General features: G+C 40.3%; 1 long non-coding RNA gene across 1 annotated transcript; it reads right to left on the reverse strand.

Annotated features, from left to right (window-relative positions):
• Positions 1-317: 317 nt before the first annotated feature.
• On the reverse strand, positions 318-16382 carry LOC125339658. The gene is made up of 4 exons (XR_007208576.1): positions 16372-16382; positions 12001-12006; positions 4453-4459; positions 318-445 (listed from the first exon to the last, which is right to left on the reverse strand). It is a non-coding gene; the product is annotated as an uncharacterized LOC125339658 (long non-coding RNA).
• Between the last annotated feature and the right edge of the window lie 1880 nt (positions 16383-18262).

The following is an 18262-nucleotide window of genomic DNA, read 5'->3' on the forward strand; positions in this document are numbered from 1 at the left end:
TTAAATACGATGTTGTCTCTTGTTACTGCTTCAGCTCTAATCTTATTGATGCCTATCTTAATTTATTCCTTTACCACCCTCTTAGGCATTTTGCAAAGATAAACTTATGTAGGTGCGTATATATGCTGCATATGTATTACAAGTGTGTGTTTAACTTTTTATAAATATGAAACCTTTTATAAATGTAATTTTAGTTACAAAATGAATGTGCTGCCCCGAAAAAGTTTAATAGAACTTCTTAAAAAAAGAAGTAGAGAGAGGATCAGAGGAAAATGGCGGAGGACTAGCAGATCCCATATCTAAACTCTCTCCAAGAACCCCGTTTTACCACTCCAGAGAAACTTCCACAGCTAGAAAGTCATCTCAAGTAAGTTATAATACTATAGATATTCTGGCCAGAAAGGAAAAATCTAGGCAACTGGCTTGAGAAAACAGACTTGAACCACTCACCTCCAGCTCACACCGGCAATGAGTAGATAAATCCTTGACGTGTGGCAGACAGACACGAGTCACAGGCAAATTGCAGATGGCCCAAAATTCCAGAGAAAGCGGGAGTACACCACGGAAGACATTCTCACTGGCGCTCACGCCCACAGAACAGCAGTTGGAAGGTAGACCTTCCCTTGCCACCAGAGAGAAACACCATCTTTGACTCTAGCATAGACCTGGCCAGAGCAGACAGGAAATAAGCAGGCCAGGGGAAAGTGAGGACAAAGGGGCCGTCTTTGAAAAGAGCAAGGGTAACTGAGCAGTGAGAGCCAGGTCTTCCCAGCAGTAGGTCTCCTCACCCAGATGGGAGGAATTTCCCCAGCCCCCGATCACATGGCTTTTAGCCTCAGGTTAACACAGCACAAGCTGCTGACCTGTGGGCCATTATAGAAATCATAACAGAAATTCAAATATTTATAGCATTTAACCAAGATAAGTACACAAAATACTAGCTCCTTTGGGAAATAGCAAAGGCAGTACTCAGATGAAAATTTATAGATCTGAGCACCTACATCAACAAACTGGACAAATCTTAGTTCAACAATATAAGAAACACCTGAAGCTCCTTGAATGAGAGCAACAAGCCAAACACCAAGCAAATAATGAAAATTAAATCAAACTTAAATGACTTAGAGTCCAAAAAAAAAAAAAAAAACCATAGAAAGAATCAGCAAAACAAAGAGTTGGTTCTTCGAAAAACCTAAAAAACTCGACTGACCCTTAGCAAATCTGACCAGAAATTGAAGATAGCCAAATAAACAAAATCAGAGGTGAAACAGGTAACATTACCACAGAAAAAGCCAAGATTCAGAATATAATAAGGGAATGTTTTGCAAGCCTATATGCTAATAAATTTGAGAATCTGGAAGAAATAGAAGAATTCCTAGCAAAAACTGATATGCCAAAACTTATCCAAGAAGATTTAACCCTACTAAACAGACCCATATCAAGCAATGAAATAGAAGCTGTAATAAGAGATCGCCCATCCAAGAAAAGCCCAGGTCCAGATGGATTCACAGTGAAATTCTACAAGGCGTCAAACAGAACTCACACCAATATTCCTCAAACTCAACAAAATTGAAAGTGAAAGTTTGCTACCAAACACAGTCTATGATGCCAGTATAACCCTGATCCCAAAACCAGACAGGGACCCATCAAGGAAAGAGAACTTTAGACCCATTTCTTTTGTGAACATTGATGTAAAACTTCTCAACAAAATTCTGGCCGATCGACTTCATCAAGTCATCAAAAATATCATACACTATGATCAAACTGGATTCATTCCAGGGATGCAAAGCAGGTTCAATAAACACAAGTCAATCAACATAATCCACCACATCAAGAGGAGCAAGGTCAAGAATCACATGATTATTTCACTAGATACAGATAAAGCATTTGATGAAATCCAGCACCCATTTATGATAAAAGTTTGGAGAAACTAGGATTCCAGGGAACATTCCTGAACATAATAAAAGCTGTGTATGACAAACCTACTGCTAGCATTTTATTTAAAAAGTTAAAGGCATTTCCTTTAAAATCAGGAGCAAGACAAGGATGTCCACTCTCTCCCCTCCTCTACAACATAGTACTGAAATTCTTAGCCACAGTAATAAGTCAAGAGATAGGGGGCTGGGAACATGGCCTAGTGGCAAGAGCGCTTGCCTCCTACACATGAAGCTCTCGGTTCAATTCCCCAGCACCACATATATGGAAAACGGCCAGAAGTGGCGCTGTGGCTCAGGTGGCAGAGTGCTAGCCTTGAGCGGGAAGAAGCCAGGGACAGTGCTCAGGCCCTGAGTCCAAGCCCCAGGACTGGCAAAAAGAAAAAAGAGATAGATACAAAGAATCCAAATAGGAAAACATGAAGTTAAACTCTCTTTCTTTGTAATGACATGATTCGGTATCTAAAGAACCCCATAGACTCTACTCCAAAGTTATTTGAACTGCTGCAAAACTTTGGCAAAGTCGCAGGATATAAAATAAACCCTCAAAAATCAATGGCTTTGCTCTATGGCAATAATGCAAAGAGCGAGGCTGAAACCAGGAAAGCAACTCCTTTTGTAATCGCCTCAGAAAACACAAAATATTTAGGAATAACCTTAACCAAGGAAGTGAAAGACCTCTATGATGAGAACTTTAAAAACCTCAAAAAGGAAATTAACGGAGAAACTAAGAAAATGGGAAAATCTCCCATGCTCCTGGCTTGGGAGGATTATCATTGTGAAAATGGCAATATTGCCAAAGCCTATCTACAAATTCAATGCAATACCCATCAAAATCCCAACACCATTCTGTAATGAAATAGAGAAAGCAATCCATAAATATATAGAACAATAAAAGACACAGAATAGCAAAAACAATCTTAAGCAGGAAGAACAGTGCTGGAGGAATTACAATACCCAACTTCAAGCTGTATTACAAAGCTATAGTAATAAAAACAGCTTGGTACTGGCACAAGAACAGGCCTGAGGACCAATGGAGGAGAATTGAAGACCCAGAAATGAACCCTCAGATCTATGGCTACTTAATCTTTGATAAAGGAGCTAAAAAAATAGGATGAAAAAAGACAGCTTCTTCAACAAATGGTGCTGGAAAAACTGGTTCAACACCTGCAACAAACTAAAACTAGATCCTTATATATCACCCTGCACCAAAATCAATTCCAAATGGATCAAAGACCTTGAGATAAAATCAAATACCCTGAAAACAGTACCAGAAGGAATAGGAGAAACACTTGGGCTCCTTGGCACAGGACAAAACTTCTTTAATAAAGGCCCAGAAATGCAACAAATCAAAGAAAGGTAGGATGAATGGGATTGCATCAAATTGCAGAGCTTTTGCAGGGCAAAAGACATAGCTTGCAAGATAAACAGAAAGCCTACAGGTTGGGAGAAAATCTTTACTGGCCATTCAACAGACAAGGGCCGCATATCTAAAATATACATAGAATTCCTCCAAAGCAAATCCTCAAAGAACCAACCGCCCCGCAATAAATGGGCTAAAGACCTAGAAAGAGATGTCTCTGAAGAGGAAATGAGAATGGCCAAGAGACACATGAAGAAGTGCTCTACATCACTGGCCATAAAAGAAATGCAAATCAAAACAACACTGAGATTCCACCTCACCCCAGTAAGAATGTCCATTATCAGGAAAACTAATAACAACAAATGCTGGGGGGGGGGGGGGATGTGGCCAAAACGGAACCCTACTACTTTGTTGGGGGGAATGTAAACTTGTTAAACCACTCTGGAAAGTGGTATGGAGGTTCCTCAGAAGGCCAAACAGAACTCCCCTATGACCCCGCAGCCCCACTTTTGGGTATCTACCAAAAAGATTATAAGCAAGACCACACTAAAGCCACCAAAACAACTATGTTCTTCACAACACAATTTCTGATTGCTAGACTATGGAACCAACCCAGATGCCCCTCAGTAGATGAGTGGATCAGGAAAGTGTGGTACATATACACAATGGAATTTTATGCCTCTATCAGAAAGAATGACATTGCCCCATTTGTAAGGAAGTGGAAAGACTTGGAAAAAATCATACTAAGTGAAGTGAGCCAGACCCAAAGAAACATGGACTCTAAGGTTTCCCTCATGGATAATAATTAGTACCCAATCTAGAATAATCCTAGCAGAAGATCACATTAGCCCAATAGCTATGTCCATATGAACACATAAGATGATGCTAAGTGAAAGAAAGTTCGAGTTATGGAAACAAGTGGTATATCATTGTTGTTACTTTCAACACGCCATGTGAAATTCTGCCCTTGTTCTTTTGTGTTTCTTTGCCATGCTTTTTACTCCTGATATCACTGTTAATGATTTTGGTACCCTGGATATTGTATATACGTATATTGAAACTAGGGAAGCAAATGGGAGTACCAAAATTGAGAGACAAAGGATAAAAAGGCAAACCAATGCAACAGCAATACTTACAAAACTATATGGTTAAACCAACTGTACAACTCATGGGGGGAGATAGTGAAACGGGGAGGAGGGTAGCGGGGGAACATGAGGGAAGAGGTAACAAGTTGGATAAGAAATGTACTCAGTGCCTCATGTATGAAACTGTAACCCCTCTGTAGTTCAATCACAATGATTATGAAACTCCAAGAACTTGTTCTCTGTAGTTCAATCACAATGATTGTGTAACTCCAAGAACTTGTCCAGGTCCAGGCATAGAGAAGTAGCTGGTCAATAAATTTTGAATTGATAGCTTCCTTATTTTAAATTTCATCGTGTATATGTCTACATACCAATTAAAGGGTGTTTAAAGGCAACAAAAAACTGACTTTCTTTTCTTGATAACATCTGTTATTTATTGAGCCTATCAATTTGTCTGCCTGCCAATCTCTCTCTTATGCGGTAATAAATGATACACTGTTGTATATTGTGAGCCCCATCCTACTCAGAGAATTTGTCATGAATTCCAGGGACCATATTCACTCAGAGTAAGCCTCCGAGGGCTCGGTTCATCCTCAGCTGAACATGGGAAAGCAGCTCACAACCCCACTGCAGATGTCTTTCGCTGGACTAGGAGTGTTAGGCCTTTTTTCTCTGAATGTGTGTATCAGGCCTGCCTTTCTTGGCAAATAAAGCCTGCTTCATATAAAAAAAAGAAATAGAGACATTCTAAACACATTAGATATTCTAAATGACCATAGTTCTATGAAATATAAGTGTCATTCTTTGCTCTGAGGAAATGGGACAGGAAAAAAGAAATCTTGAAAGGGATCAAATGGGTTAAAGGATGAAAGTTAGGCAGTCAAGATAGAATGACTATTGCATTTCAAACAGGTTAATAGGGGGATGCTTGAGCTGGGTACCATGGAACATGACTGTGATATCAGCTATACAGGAGGCTACAGGTAGGAGAATAACAGTCCAAACACAGCCCTAGGCAAAACCCACGGTCATATCTGCAAAATAACTAAAGCATAAAGGTCCATGAATGAGATGTGGCTAACTCAGTAGTTTCAAATATGTGAATTCCAACATGAACATCACTATTAGTTTATCAAACAATCAGTCAACCAATACATGTTCCTAGAATAGAACTACAATTCTATTCAAAGAAAACAGGCCAGGAAAAGTATCATTTGTGACCTTTATAAAAATGTCAGTAGGAATAGGAAGAATTTTCCTGAGGTAGATAGGAAGGGTATCTACAATGGTATTATTTCTTCTTCATTTTGGCATAGGTAATGTAAAGTTGTCTTTAATAAATTATTAATATAAGAAAGTCAGAATAAGATAAGGTCTGGGCAGTAAAATCCATGAAAGTCTTTTTTCAATTAACCAGCAAAAGCCAGAAGTGGAATTGTGGCTCAATTGGTAAAGTTCCAGTCTGGAGAAAATTATCTCAGGGACAGTGTCCAAGGCTGAGTTCAAGTCCAAGGACCAGCACAAACAATGATAAATTCTGATTTTTAGAAGCATGTATTTACTTAAGTACATTAAGACGCCACTGTTATTAGAAACTTGATTCACCATAAATGAGTCCAAGGCAATGGGAAAGTTATAACAGAGAATCAATAGAACAATTTACCTGGCTCACAAACATGGACAACAAGTTAAAAGAAAAAATATAAGTAACCTTAACCGATGAGAGTAGTCAGCCTCCTTCTCTGACTAATCTCTCTCAGGGTCGGAGGTATGGAACTGAACTTACTGACTTGGCTCTATAAATGCATCCTCTGATATAACCTGGGCTGTGAAGTGAGTCATTTAATCCATTATGCAGGTGTCAGTGCTCTAACAAGTCCAAGAAAATTCTATTTTGTTAAGGTAGCCAGAAGTGCTTGGATTCAGAGAAACAAAGACGACAGGATTCATTATAGCTGCTCTCAATTCAACCTCTGCATAATAATGTACTTGCGTTTAAGCTTGGAGATGTAAGAAAACTGCTTTTGGTAATAAGAAAAATCTGACCTGATACTCAGGCTTCAGATTTAAATAATTTATCATTTAAGTAAGTGCTGAAGTAAAGTTTTCTAGAATCCTTTCAGAAAGGTTTGAAGATGAAAGTTTTTGTTGATCTGGGGAAGGCTATTTACTAAAGAACTTACTCATCTTCTACATCTTATTGGGAACAACATAAAGGTACTGAATAGCTGGAATGGGGAAGAGGATGCAAAAATGGAAAAGAAGGGCTGGAACAATGCGCCAGGAGGTCTTTTGACATTCTGTTCCCTGTTTGTTATGTTTTCCCTTCCAGGCTGAAAGTGGAAACACTTTATTCAAAAGGAGGTAACTAAAACGATGTTCGGAATCAGGGGAATATTGAGTTCATTTCTGAAAACAAGAAGGAAATGAAAATTTCTGGCCAACGAGTGGTGTTGGGTGAGAAGATTAGAAATGTACTAAGAAAACATCAAGAATAAGGGAAGATTGTTGCCTAAACGGACAAAGCAGGATTCTTCAGGGAGTCAGGTGAGGATAGTCACACAGCACCTGGGAGAATGGGAGAGAATAGGAACCTCAGTTAAATGTGGATGTTAAGGGATTCTGGCTAACGGGATTAACAAACAAGACTCTTGCTAAAACTGGGTAATGCAGACATGAACAAAAAAAATAAAATAAAAAATCAGGGACAAGTTGAGAACATTGTTGACAGAAGCCTGGCTAGAATTTGATCAAGGGTACAATCTGTCATTCATGAACATGATAAGAATTCATGTACCTTTAACAAAAAAAACAACAACAGAGGGTAGTGGTATAAGTGTATAGTTATATATACTTTTTAAAGTTTAATTTTATTGTCAAGGTGATGTACAGAGGTTACATATGTACATAAGGTAGTGAGTACTTTTCTTGTTATACTTGTTACCCCCTCCCTCATTTTTCTCCCACCTTCCCTGCCACCAACCCCCCCCCCCCTAGTTGTAAAGTTAATTTCCAATGTATTATCTTGTGATTATCTCTATTGCACTGGTTTGCTCTTTATCTTTTGTCTCACTATTTTGATGTTCTCCTTCCCTTCCCTAATTCATACAAACATATATACAATACCCAGGGTACGAAAATCAAATACAGTAACAACAAGAGATAAACCATAGGAAAGAAAAAAGAAAAAAAATCATATAGAACATTAAAAATAACAACAATAAAAAACTTCTTGTTTCCATATCTTGGAGTTCGTTTTGCTTAGCCTCATCTTCTGTACATAGATATTTAGTTACAATTTTGAATAAAACTAGATCTTCTAAACAAAATTTGTTTGGAAGAGACAGAGAAGACTGGTGAAATTTATTACAGAAAATACATTGACATACGGTCAGTTAATTCAGAGAATTTTTGTAAATAATGTGTGAACCAAAGTTCTCTAGAGAATATACATCTAGAATAAAGATCCTATAGACTGACCTCGGTCAACCTGAACATTGTGATTGTGGAAAATAGAATGTTGCTGGTTGGGAGACAAAATTATGTTGGATGGATTTAGACTTTTTAATAACCACTTACTTTTAAACCTCTGCATCCAATCTAACAATCTTGTCACTAGTACATAAAAATCTTGGGATATATCACTAAATTCATCATACCTGTGTCTTCCACCAAGCCAAAAGGAAGAATGCTAAGGAAAACATCTGAAACTTATAAGAGATCTCCTTGTCTTTCTGAAGCTTGCAACATCGTTGACCACACCAGTGTGTGTAGTAAATGCATTGATTATGACTTGCTTTTCTTTCTTCAATATAAAAGTTTCTTCAATATCTCCAAGAAGGAACACCTTGATCAGAATAACCCATGTGTCACTTGTTTGACTCTTAATGAATCTCTGCTTCTCCTTGGGAGCAAGAGCTATTTTTATAGTCAAAAGCAATTAGACTAAAACAAAATATCTGAGAAAAATGAACCCACAAGGTCTGGTACTTCTCTAAAAGATTCATGTAGTAAGAATAGAACAATGTGACTGAAAAACTGAAATGAAATTGAATGAAGAACCTAAATAAACATAAATGGTTAACTCAGATTGAAAGACTGTGAATAAACTTCAGATAAAACATAAGCCACTGCAGTGTATAAGACATTAAGATTTTAGTATAAGAATGTCCTCAGATGGCAAGGAATATTGAAACATATTAGAAAAAAATCTGTTGTTCATTTTAAAACCAAAGTTAATGAGTCATCTTGTGTTATTATTTACTCAATTTGGCAGCGTTGTTAACAACAGATCACTGAGTGTATCTCATTTTAATTACTATTATTATATTCTTTTCTCCCATTTTCACACGTTACTCTGATGTTCTGATCTAACCTTCATTTGTGATCATTTATTCCTGACTTCATTTGGTGTACAGAATTTTGCAGACGGTTGCCACAGGATTAACATTTTTGTAAGCATTTAGTTAAATACTCGAGCCTGGCTGCTTCCAGAAGAGAGCACATAGTTTTACAATGTGTTATGCGCAGATAATGCATTTTTAATTGTGAATGTATTTATTGAAGGTGAAGGAAGTATTCAACGTGTTCTCATGGGCCAGTAAGTGCAAATTGAGGAAGGCGTTTCCTAATTCTCGTTTCTTCTACTATTTTAGTTCTCCTTTTTCTTTGGTCTCTTCCTGATTATCCCGCCCCACCTTTCCTTTTCCTCCGATTCCCTGTAGGCTGAGCCAGTATTTGCACGCTCTCTCCTCTCTTCACTCTTAGGTAACTTTTCTCCAAGGTACCCACCCTCTTGACCTGTATTTACTGCTTCTCATTGATGTAAGTGACCTACAGTCAAAGCAACCAAAGGTGCTAAAAATGTACACTGCATAGCTATCAGTGTTTGCTGTGTGGTTACTACCTCTCCACAGAGGAAGTGTGCAATGTCTCTAGGCTTAAAGTGTAGCAGGAATATGCACCGAAAAAGCATATGTGATAAGCTTCTTTAGGCTAGTTTGCTTTTAAACTGTACCCAGACCTTAAAAGAGTGTCTTGGAGTAAACTTATCTTCTGTAAGTATTTGTAGACCTGACTCTTTCTCACAAATTCCAATCTCTTCTGAACCTCCATTCATTCCTACCACACCATTCGAACTCTTGCCAGAACACGCAGAGTAAGAACAGAGCCTGGGCCTGACAGTAATGGCTCACGCCTGTAACCTTAGCTACTCGGGAGGTTGCCATCAGAGAATCACGGTTCGCAGCGGGCCTGGACAGGAAAGCCCGTGAGACTCTTACCTCCAGTTAACCACCAGAAAAGTGGCTCTTCAGCTCAAGGCTAGCTCTCTACCATTTGAGCCACAGCGCCACTTCCAGTTTCCTGGTGGTTAATGGGAGATAAGAGTCTCATGGACTTTCCTGCCCTGGCTGGCTTTGAACTGAGATCCTCAGACCTCTAGGATTAGAGGCCTTAGCCTCTGGTGCCCAGCACTGCCCAAGTTTATACAACCAATAAACTACCCAGACACAGTGTCTCAATTGGAACCCAAGTCTTTTGTACTCCTTCTCTGGTGCTTTACACTTAGTATGTAATCCAGTTAATCTCCACATTTCTCTATTCCATTACAGCCTGGATGGCTTGGTACACAGCATGTAACTCAACTTTGACAAATCCATCTCAACCTTCTGCTCAGCGTGAAGATAGAACTTCTGTCCTGTAACTTTCCCTACCACCTTGTCTCCCTGAGCCATCATTGCATAGGGCAAATGCTGAGAAATGAAGTTTTCTCTGGACTACCCCCTTCGCTCTTATTCTAGTTCCTTCCACCTATTTCCATGGAGTCCAAAGTGACTGTTTCTGAGATCCTATCATTTTAGTGTCATCAGACACTCAGCTATAAAAAGTTTCATAACTAATTTATTATTATACCAGTCTGTCTGCAATTTAAAGTATAAATGTTTTATATTAGCTTTAATTTATTCAAATATGCTGTGAGAAGTTAGAATATGTTCAGGGAGCCCAGCTAATGGACCTTGGCACCAGCCCTTGGTGAAGGTCATGCCTCTTTGGCTAAGCAGACGCTGAAGGCATTTCCAGGTTTGTTTTCAAGTTCAGAAATGGGATTTTACTGCAGGAATGCATCTACACAGGGCTTAGATAAAGGGTATGGTAAGGAAGCAATGACTAATACTTTATGTGAACAAATACCTTTCTATGGTCTATTAACAATTCCCTGCGTGAACTAGTAGTTATTCATATTATCTTCTAAATGGAGCATTCTTTAAAAGCACTGGACTATAAAATCGTGTGTTACATTACCTGTAGGATAAAGTGATCAAATAATTGATGTGTTTTCAACTGACAGCTGGAGAGCTACAACAGGATCAATGAGTTTGTGAATCCAATGAATAGGAGCGGGTAAAAGGGCCTTCATTTGCTTCTGAATGCTGAAGGAGTATAGGAGAAAAGACTGAGATCTCCCTTGGATCTAGACAATTAGAGACAGCAGCAGAGAAGTCGGGGTAGAAGGGGCTGTTTCTATGGTCTCTCTCCATATGAGAGGAGTGCAATCGTGGTTTATTAGACAAGGAGAATCAGTGGACCAAGGACAGACAGAGTTTGCACGGACTAACATGGACCATACGGCTCCGTCAATCTGGGCAGGGTTTCAAGTGGTTCAGGTTAGCAGGGGAGCCCTTGGATAAGCAGGAACCAGGGCGGCAGACACCAGCCACACAGCCAGCTAACGCAGCAGCAGAGCTGAGAAGGCATCGGGCCTGGATGAACGCTGGCTTATTTTTCTCTTTTAGAACTCTGTTTAAAAAGGACTTTTATTGTCTTTAATGAGTTGTACAAAGGAGCTGCCTTTTATGAATAGAGCGGGTCTGGATCAGTGTCACCCCTTTCAACATTCTCATCCTTGTTTATGTTCTTGCAAATAGCCAATCTGTGGTGACAATTCTCTCACTGAAAACGGTCTTCAGGTAGGAGGAAAATACTGTGTTAGACACACAACTCAGATCTCTCACACAAAATGCTAGTGGTGGCTTAGAAGTTGTGTTGAGATTTAGAAAAGGGAAACGCTTATCAGAACGATGGCTTAAAAATAAATACAAACAACTAAGGTCTCTGATTTTTCTCAGTCCACTTGATGTGGCTGATTCCAAATACATGAGATGTGTTAAGTGCTAATGAAAATAAAGTTCTGGAGGCTAAGAAGTCCACGGTCACATTTCTGTATCCAGTAAGGGTCTATGTGCTGTGTCATGATGGAAGCATCATGGTAGTGACAGAGGGAGAACCAGAACCTCTAACTCAGGTATTCATTTTCTAATAAAGCCATTGTTGCCACCATGAAGAACTCCATCGTACCTTAGTTACTTTTAAGACCCAAACTCCACCTATGAACTAGGTGACTGTTTCCCACACATGATCTTTGGGTGAAAACATCTTCAATCCATCACAGGGAATGTAAGTGGCAGGAAGCAATTTGAATGGTAGGTGAGAACCCAAGGAGAAAGCAAAGGAGTAGAGGAATCTGGTAGCTTAGAGACAGAGGGAAGGTAACACGAGTCAAAGGTTGAAAGCTCCCACACGGAGTAATGTGCAATCTTCGTGGCTAAGATGTTGATGGTACTGGGAACTATAAGTGTTTATGTTTGGGATATGTTGAACTTAATGGAATTGTATAGGTAATCTAATGAGGGCATTTGGGAAAATAAATGCAGTTGCAAAACATGAAGACAAACTCTGAATTTCACTCCATGGGAATGGAAATCTGAACTGACCAGATAAAGGCCCTCCTGATTCTGCGGTGCGATTCTAGAGGCTGTAAGGGATCTGCAGGCTTTTCCCAGGCCGTTGAGGATAGAAATCAATCCGTTCCACACCAACCTAAAGGATGTGTTCATTAAAAGAAAAAAGAAACCTCAGCTCAAGATCACAAAATAGATGAATATTCTATACATCTCATCTTCTCACTTTAAAATTTTGCTCAGATTTGTCACTTAAAATATTTGGATTTTACACCCTGAAGACACTAAAGGAAGGAGTAGGAGAAACACTTGGGCTCCTTGGCACAGGACAGAACTTCCTTAACAAAGACCCTGAAAGGCTACAAATCAAAGAAAGGTTGGACAAATGGGACTGCATCAAACTCCAGAGCTTCTGCACGGCAAAGGACATAGCTCTCAAGATAAACAGAAAGCCCACAGACTGGGAGAAGATCTTTACCGGACATTCAACAGACAAAGGCCTCATCTCTAAAATATGTGCAGAACTAAAAAAATTACCTTCTTCCAAAACAAAACTGCAAAGAACCAATAGCCCCCTCATCAAGTGGGCTAAAGACTTGCAAAGAAACTTCTCTGATGAGGAAATGAGAATGGCCAATAGACATATGAAAAAATGCTCTACATCACTGGCCATAAAGGAAATGCAAATCAAAACAACATTGAGATTCCATCTCACCCCAGCAAGAATGTCATATATCAAGAAAACTAATAATAACAATTGTTGGAGGGGATGTGGCCAAAAGGGAACCCTACTTCATTGTTGGTGGGAATGTAAACTGGTTCAGCCACTCTGGCAAGCAGTATGGAGATTCCTCAGAAGGCTCAATATAGAACTCCCCTATGACCCAGCAGCCCCACTGTTGGGTATCTACCCAAAAGCCCACAAACAAAATCACAGTAATGCCACCAGCACAACAATGTTCATCGCAGCACAATTTGTCATAGCGAGAAGCTGGAACCAACCCAGATGCCCCTCAGTAGACGAATGGATCAGGAAAATGTGGTACATTTACACAATGGAATTTTATGCCTCTATCAGAAAGAATGATATTGTTCCATTTGTAAGGAAATGGAAGGACTTGGAAAAAGTTATACTAAGTGAAGTGAGCCAGACCCAAAGAAACATGGACTCTATGGCCTCCCTTATTGGGAATAATTAGTACAGGTTTAGGCAAGCCATAGCAGAGCATCACAAGGCCCAATAGCTATACACTTAGAAACAAATAAGATGATGCTAAGTGAAATGAACTCCATGTTATGGAAACAAGTGATATATCACAGTTGTAACTACTTTCAACGTCCTATGTGTATGTGTAGTTTCTACTATTGATGATGTTTTGTATCACCTTCCTATGTTTGTACCTACACTATCTCTGTAATCTTATCTGAGTATATTGGAAACCGTGTTTACTGGTATTGGAAGTAGGAAATTCAAAGGGAATACCAAATTCGAGAGACACAGGGTAAAAAAAGAGAAATAACTACAAAAGCAATACTTGCAAAACTGTTTGGTGTAAGTGAACTGAACACCTGGGGGGGTAGGGAAAGGGGGGGAGGGAGGGGGGCATGAGGGACAAGGCAACAAACAGTACAAGAAATGTATCCAATGCCCAACGTATGATACTGTAACCTCTCTGTACGTCAGTTTGACAATAAAAATTTGAGAAAAAAAATATTTGGATTTTAAAGAATTTCTCATCACTAGGCAAACACATTTATACAAAGATGTTGAATAGAATTTAAATAGTAGTCAATTGCATATTTTATTTAATGTGCTAAGGGGTATATTTTTGTAGTCTAAGGGGAGGAAGCTAGAATTTCAACACAAAAGAACTCAGAGAAATATATTCAATTCTGTCAATTCTCACGGTGATTAAAGTATTTGAGAAGACTGCGATTGGATGCTGTTGAGAAATTCTTTCCAAATGACTTCTTACAGAATGTCAACATTCAAAAGTTACCCCGCATTCCACTGATGCCTAATAATAAGTATGTGAGAACTTTTGTCTCTACACACACACACACAGATGAAAATTCACAAATTGATGCCTACGGAATTCAAGCTTGTCTGAAGTAGCATCCACGACGAACCTCATTTCTTGTCTGTGAGAATGGATGAATGAGAGGTACTGCTGGGAGAGGGATCGATCCGATCAGTCCTGCCATCATGTCTTGTGCAATAATAATAAAATAATAATAATTATTATTATTTTCCTAAAACTTCTCACCAAACTCTGGAACGTTTCCTTTTGCAGAATGAAGGCAGCATTGCTGACTAAGCCACACTGGAACCTTGCAGTGGCGTTTTGAATTAGAGAGTAAAGTAAGATAACTGAAAAAATGATTCATCAGAACCATGAAAAATCTTTTGTCATCATCATATATTCAAAATTTGCCTGCACACATGTAATTTGGAGTACAGAATTATACCAAGCTGGATTTATTCCTTAATTATAAAATAAAACAAGTGTTGTATGCCTTTCTCTTAACGGCAATTAAGAACGGAAATGCTCACGCAGATGCTATTAGACCGCAAGCCCACAGATTTTCATGACAGAATCCAATGTGATCATAACCATTATATTGGGAGGCAGATACAAGGTATAAACACTTTAAAGATGAAAAATGTTAAGGAATAACATGGATAAAATAGAAACATGTCACTGGCTAGCTTAATTCCATACCTCTCCTGGGGCTGTTGCTAAGCCTGCCATCTCGATTCGGGGCCAGTTCTCAGTGCGCCTCACTCTAGCCTCAACAAGCCCCCGGTTGAGCTGCTGTTGTATTCAGTCACTCTAGGAAGCTTGCACAGAACCAGTTTTTCTTCCAGCCAAACTCATCATTAGCTAGGATTTCCCTTTCCACGACACGACAGTAGTTCCCACCTGGCTCCTAAATGCAGTGGAAAACACTTGCGTTGTCCTTGGAGCTCTTCTGGCTATTAGTTTGTTTGTTTTTGGCACCCTTAGGGTTCGAATTGGTTGTTAAAATTTTATCCAGTCTGGCATTGCTTACAAAAAGGTCCTCAGTGCCTAACCATACTCTTACCCTGTGGGTCATGGGGACCCCGAAGCAAGGGCCAAGTTGGTTCTTCCTTTCCTCCCGTGGTCTCTTGTGTAACTTTGCAGGGTGTAACTTTACACACTGACTTAACGACTGAGAGTTTCGGGGGAGCCCTTGGCAGATGCTCCCCAGGACAAACCAATTCTCCTTTAACAGCTTTGCAGTGAAACCCCAGAGCTTTTCCAGAGGGAGAAAGGAAAGGAAAAAGCAAAAGTGCGAGGCAGGAGAGAGCCGAAGAGGAGCCCGAGCGGCGGGAGGTGGGAGGCCTGACGTTTGTCAGGGCGGCTGTCCTGGTGCTTCTCGGGCTGAGGGTTCTGCGGGGACCCCATGTGGGGTCAGCCCCTGTGACAACGCTGCACGGGGCAGGGAAGGGCTCCCCGTGGGCAGCTGTGCGACTCCTTTCTCCCAGATTGCAAGACATGTCCCCCACTGCATTGCTCTAAGCGGATCCACACAGCATCGCCTCGCCCCGAAAGATTAAAGGCGGGGGGGGGGGGCTACACAATACATTTTCTATCTTAATTTTCAGAGCACCATCGGACTCTTGGCACTCATTCAGCTGTGACACACAGGAACCTGCATGCTCCTGTTAATACACGAAGCATACAGCTGGGAAACGGCAACACCTTCAGGGAGGCTCGGTTCCTTTGCAGTCACAGCATCGGACACGAGAGCTCGATCCGCAGGAAGGGTCCGTGGGATGGAGTCACTGAGGTCTTCCTACCATTCATGCTGCCCTAGGCCCTCTCCACCACACCATGAATTCCGTGGTCTGTGGCAGCGGAAGCAAGTCACTGTGTGGTTTCCTGTAGAACCCACCGCAGCAAGATAGAGCCAGGGAAGAAATAGAGGCTGGGCATCCCTCATTGTAAAATCTGAACTAGTAATTGCTCAAAAATGCAGATCTTTCTGAACGTGACGCCACAACTGGAAAATTCCACACCTGACTTCTCGTGACAGGTTGGAGTAAAAAGACAGGCGCACAAAAAATATTATATAAAGTTATCTTTAAGTTATATGTACAGTGAATATGACAGGTGAGTGAATTTTCTTATTTAGACTTGGACCTCTTCTTCAGAATATTTCACATATACTTGAATATTTTTGAAAAAGTGAAACAAATTAGAAATCCTACGCATTTCTGACCCTACAACATTTCACATAGGAAATACTAGACCAATGGAATTTGCCATTCCTGGCTGGTACACTAAACACATCACATAGCTTTATAGAAAACCTCAGCTACCCTTGCCCTGAAATAATGCTATTATTCTTTTTTTCCTTAATTATGGAATATGTACTTACCGAACAGTAAAGAACCACTTTAAGTTTTAATTCTCTGCAGAAATAGCATAATCCAGAGATGGAGAATATTGTACATTCATGGTATATCTCAATGTGATATAATTTTTCTCAGTATTAAATGATTGTCATTTTTCATCAAAATATAGCAAAGATATTCTAGCATGTAAAACACATGTTCTATAATGTGCATGTGCATTCAAGTCATATTTCAGCACAGCAAGTGTCCTGAAATATACTATTCTTGTAGGAACTTTTTTTATTTTTTTATTTGTTTATTAATTGAACATAAATTTTTTTACAAAGTGTTGTGCAAAAAGGGTACAGTTACATAGTAGGGCAGTGTGTACATTAAATTTTCCTTATTTTCTTAACCTGTAAATTACCTGCAATGTAGAATGAAAGTTCTTTTCCTTCCTTCCTTCTTTCCTTCCTTCTTTCCTTCCTTCCCTTTTTACTTTCTTTCTTTCCCTTCCTTTCTTTCCCTCTTGTTATGTTTTTCTTTTGCTGGTCCTGAGGCTTGAACTCTGGGCCTGGGCACTGTCTCTGAGCTCCTTTTGCTCAGGCAAGCAATCTACCACTTGAGCCACAGCACCATTTCTGGCTTTTTCTGTGATAAATTAGAGATAAGAATCTCACAACTTTCCTGACCCAGCTGGCTTCCAACTGTGACTTTCAGACCTCAGTCTTCTGAGTAGTGAGCCACCAGTGCCCAGCTTCTTGTTATTTTTTTCCTTTGAGATAAAGTTTAACTATATAGCCCAAGCTGACCTTGAAATCAATTTTCCTGTCTAGGCTGAATTACTGGAATTACCAGTGTCTAGTGTGTGCCACTACTCCTGGATCAGAAGAGAACTTTATTTTAAGTAGAAAATAAACTGTAGGATACCTTGTTCAAGATGGTGGAGCTGGATGACGTAGCTCTGGATGGGAAGCCTCTCCGGGGGCTGCAAGTGACCCACCTGAGTCAGGCTGCCCCGGGGCAGCAAGGCCTAGCCAAGAGAGGCCAGTAGAGTGTCCTGGTCAAGCAGCTGAAAAGGGGCTCAGGACCAGCGGCTATCTTAGTCAAGGGACTGAGGAGTCGCCATTGCTCCAAGTCCTGGCAGCTTGTATTTCACAGTGGCCTTCTGGAGACAATGCCGTAATCCAAAGAAGTGACTTGAGCAGAGATCTTCAGGTGTGTAACCACAACCAGCATGAATTTTCATTGGAAGGAAAAGCTGGCCACACACAATGAACTTACCAGTCTCTTGAGCTAATCTCTGGAGAGCAACTAATCACTCCGGTGCTGAAATAGATACCTAAGGGCTCTGGAGTGGTAGAGGGAGGGCTGCCCCGGAACCTGGATTCTGGATACAACATCATTTGGATGTGTCTGGGTAGTTGACGGCTTAGCTAGCAGAATGGTTTTCAGTCGTGTGTGCAAGTTATTCTTTTTGTGCTGGTGTGGATTTTACAACCTCTTGGGTGCCAACAGCATGGGCTTCTTAGACGTTCTCATTTCTCCCATGATTGTGCTTGTACGCCTCTGAGTCACAGATGTGCAAAACATGTGCTGCCCTAGGCCTGGCCTAGGTGAACAGCATGGCCAACACTCCTTGAGAGGAGCCATGGGCCTGTGATGTCCCTGAACCTTCCAGTCTCTCTGGGACTGGGAGAGCAGGATATAGATAGATAGATAGAGAGAGAGAGAGAGAGAGAGAGAGAGAGAGAGAGAGAGAGAGAGAGAGAGAACGTCAG

The sequence above is a fragment of the Perognathus longimembris genome, chromosome 21, assembly GCF_023159225.1.
Source record: "Perognathus longimembris pacificus isolate PPM17 chromosome 21, ASM2315922v1, whole genome shotgun sequence".
Classification (NCBI taxonomy): Eukaryota; Metazoa; Chordata; class Mammalia; order Rodentia; family Heteromyidae; genus Perognathus; species Perognathus longimembris.